General features: G+C 46.2%; 1 non-coding gene across 1 annotated transcript; it reads right to left on the bottom strand.

Annotated features, from left to right (window-relative positions):
- Positions 1–219: 219 nt before the first annotated feature.
- On the bottom strand, positions 220–301 carry TRNAS-UGA (transfer RNA serine (anticodon UGA)). Its single transcript has one exon. It is a non-coding gene; the product is annotated as a tRNA-Ser (tRNA).
- Between the last annotated feature and the right edge of the window lie 3727 nt (positions 302–4028).

Below are 4028 nucleotides of genomic sequence, written 5' to 3'. Positions count from 1 at the left end.
CAACAGCTGAGCAGGTGGCTACAATGGATACCTCACTCCCTTCCCTTCCCGGGAGGCCTCAGTTCCCTCATTTTAAAAACAATTGGATTAGTTGGTTTCTAGAGTAGCACGGAATCTTCCCCATTCCTATTATTTTTAAGCCGGGCGACATTCTAAGGGTTTAAATAACATTTTAGAAGGAAAAGTAGACGGTTAAAAATAGGAAGCTCCAGCTCCACCCGCAGCGAGCAGGGTTCGAACCTGCGCGGGGAGACCCCATTGGATTTCAAGTCCAACGCCTTAACCACTCGGCCATCGCTGCTGTCAGGAACTGGTGGAGGCGGGGACGCCTTAGAGGGACTCGCCAATGCGGACGCACGTCGCCACTTGCAGGGCGGGGCCCTCACGTCTCCCGGGAGAGTGGCCAGGAAAGCGAGGCGCCTGCGCGCGGAGTGGCGTCAGGCGAAGTAGGTCTCTGGGAGGGGCTCAGTGCTCTTGCTCTCCTTCTGGGATTGCCGCCCTTGGTCCTTCCGTAGTTTTAACTTTTTTTTTGGTGACCCGCCCGAGTGCCCTCTGAAGGTGGCACGAAAAGTGTGAAGCAACTAAACGCTTCTTTTCTTCTTTTGGGATACGCTCCCACCCGCTCGAGAATTCCTGCGGCTTTTCCCGCAGAGAGCCCCTGGCGGGGTGGGGAGGCGCTTTTGGGGACTACACAGTTACAAATGACAGCCCCTTGGTCCTGGGAAATTGATAGGGAAACGGAAGGGATTCCCCCAAAGGCACCGAGGATGACGAGGTCGAATTAGAACCCCAAACCCCTGATTCTGGAGTCAGCTCTCTTTCTGAGAGAAAAATCTCCTTTGCCCCTTTACTTTCTCCTTTCCTCTCCCTCCCCTCCCCTCACTCCCTCTAAATCTAGTTCCATCCCAGCAGCCTTTCTGAGCCCTGGTGACTATGGATGTAGAGGTCGGGGAGGGGGTGCAGGCCAGTCCGATCTCAGGACCTCGTTGTAATACAGACAAGTGCCCACAGGGTGACTCCTTTAGGATGGAGGGTGACCACGTCTCAGTCCAGCTGGTGAGCCGTAGAAGGTGGCAGCAGGAGAGTGGAGGGGCCCAGGACCTCCTTTAAGAAGCAGGGCAGGCCCCTCTCTGCGATGGAGTAGCCGAGGTGGAGACTCCTTTAAGGAATGGGAGCCTTGGTGGTGGAGAAAAGGGACCAGCTCCGAAGGACCCCTGCTCTCATCCCTCCCTTCTCACCTGGGGGGCCGCAGGAGTTGTTCTTCTGGCCTCCCTCCCTCCCTTCACCTCTCCATCCCTTCTTCTATTCCTCCCCCCATCTCTTCTTCTGTTCTTCCCTCCACCCCTCCATCTCTCTACTAGAGCTCCAGGTCTCTTGCCTAAATCTGTGTCCTGCCAGGGCATGCCTGTCCTCCCAGTGTGTGTCCCTTTTTCCTCACGGATGGATGCTGTATGTAGTAGTCTGAAGGAAGAGTGTGCTCAAGGTTTTATGGGGACAAGGTCTAAGAGCTGCTCTTATGCCATTTTAGGAAATGCCTTCAATTTGAGCTAATCCTGTACTCCCCCCTATTATTAAAGTAGTTGTCCTATGAGTACTGTGAACATAGTGGATAGAGTGCTGGGCCTCGAGTTAAAATCTGAGTTCAAATTCAACTTCAGTTAGTAATTAGCTATGTGACTCTAGCCAAGTCAATTAACCTTTGTCTGCCTAAGTTCCTTGTGATGTAAAATGACTATAATAGCAATGTTGGTATAAGGATCAAAGGAGAAACATTTTTATAAAAAGCATTTAGCATAGTGGCAGCTAACTGGCTCAGTGGCTAGAGAGCCAGCTTGCAGATGGAAGGTTGTGGGCTCCAATCAGACCTCAGATAGTTCTTAGATGGTTGACCCTGGGCAAGTCACTTAACCCCAAATGCTTATCTATTATAGCTCTTCTGCCTTAGAAACAATACTTAAGTGTTGATTCTAAGAACAGAAGGTAAGGGTTTCTTTAAAAAAAAAAAAAGCATTTAGTACAGTGCCAGGAACATAGTTGTACTTGATAAATGTATATTCTAACCATTTAAATACCACCATACTTGCCTGTCAGCTATATGACCTTGAGCAAGTCTCTTAACATCTCTAAATAATTCTCAATGCCTCTCATTGCTCAAATTCAATGTTGCCAGCGACTGTCACCTTTTTGACAGCTCTGGAATGTGTCTCCTCTCCTCTGACAATGCCCTCACTCTAGTACAGACCCCCATGGCCTCACACCTAGATTACTATAATAGCTGCTTGGTGGGTCTACCTGCCTCAAGTCTCTCTCTCTCCATATCCTCCATTTAACCACCAAAGAGATTTTCCTAAAGCACAGGATTAACCATGCCATCCTCTCAATAAACTCCAGTGGCTCCCTATTACCTTCAGCATCAAATACATAATCCTCTGTTTGGGATTCAGAGCCCTCTATACTCTAGTCCCCTCTAATCTTTAAAATCTTCTTACCTTTACTCCTTGACACTTTTTGATCCAGTGACATGGGCCTCCTAGCTCTTCCATGAATAAGACTCTCCATCTCTCAGCTCTGGGAATTCTCTCTGGCTGTCCTCCCTCTAGGAAATACTCCCCATCTTCCACTCAGACTACAGACCTTCTGGGTTTATTTAAAAACTAAAATCTCACTTCTTACAGGAAGTCTTTTCCAACTTCACTTTATTCCAATGCCTTCCCTCAGTTAATCAATTCCTATTCCTCCAAGATATAGCTTTCTTTGCATATATTTGTTTGTATATTGCCCCACCCCCTTCCCCCATTGGATTATAAACTCCTCAAGGGCAGGTACTGACTTTTTGAATTGCTAGTTTAGCATAATGACTGGAACATTATAGAAATTTGGTAAATGTTTATTGAATTGAATTAAGCCTCACTTTCTTTATCTGTAAAATGAGGGGAATAATAGCACTTACTGGGATATTTAAATCTATATATCAAGTGTTTTAGGCACCAGGTATTTGTTAAATCTTTCCTAAGGACTAGGCAACTGAATTAAACACTGGGTATACAGTTGGAAACAAAAAGAACAGTCTTTCCCCCCCTTAGGAGCTAACATTCAATGAGGTAAGGAGACAGAACCTGGAGCTAAAAGTTGAGGATAGGTCAGAGGGAGGAGGGTAAACACACAGGAGCTTGGTAGTGAGTTCTGGAGGGTCCAAAGCACAGCTAGGAGGGAAATGAATAAACCATGGCCAACCTTAAGGCAATTGATAAGGACCAATAATTAATATCATTATGTAGAGACAACATTTTAATTTTTTAATTTAAATTTTATTTTTAGTTCAACTTCTTTCATTTCATTTTAAATCTATTTTTGGTGTTTATTTATTTAGAATATTTTCCCAATGAAGCAACGGCTTCGACAGGCCGGCTAAACCTTGTGAGGGTAGCCATTGGATCATTGACCCCTGGTGAACTAAGGCTTTGCTCACCCAGCATGTGAAGACTGCTTTGGCCAAACAGACAGAAGAAACCAATAAGAAGGTTCAACGGCTGAGAGGGCGACGCAGCAAAGCACTGTGGAGTGCTTAAGGCGTGTTGGAGCACAAAGGACAACACAGCCATCCAATGCAGCTGAGGATGTCTCCAGGTGTAATGACTTTTCGTGCCACTGGACCCAGGCTTCCAACGCCGAGAGAGTGGGACTGTCTCTGTGCATCGACTTTTCCACTTAAATCTCATTCACGCACAAGTGTCTTTATGCACACTCATCTACATCACAGATGAAAGCGCACAAAGACAATCGTCATCCTTGGTTACCGAGAGGCTACTACTACTACTATTTTCCCATGGTTACAAGATCCATGTTCTTTCCCTCCCCTCTTCTTTCACCCCTCTGGGAGCTGACAAGCAATTCCACTGGTTTATACATGTGTCTTTGTTCAACACCTATTTTCATATTATTCATATTTGTAATAGTGTTCTTTTAAAGCCAAAACCCCAGTGATGCCATTTTGGGTAACCCTCAACATGGACCCAACCTGTCTAATC

This window comes from Monodelphis domestica, chromosome 1, assembly GCF_027887165.1.
Source record: "Monodelphis domestica isolate mMonDom1 chromosome 1, mMonDom1.pri, whole genome shotgun sequence".
NCBI classification, from domain to species: Eukaryota; Metazoa; Chordata; class Mammalia; order Didelphimorphia; family Didelphidae; genus Monodelphis; species Monodelphis domestica.
This window is presented reverse-complemented; position numbering and strand designations above follow the sequence as displayed.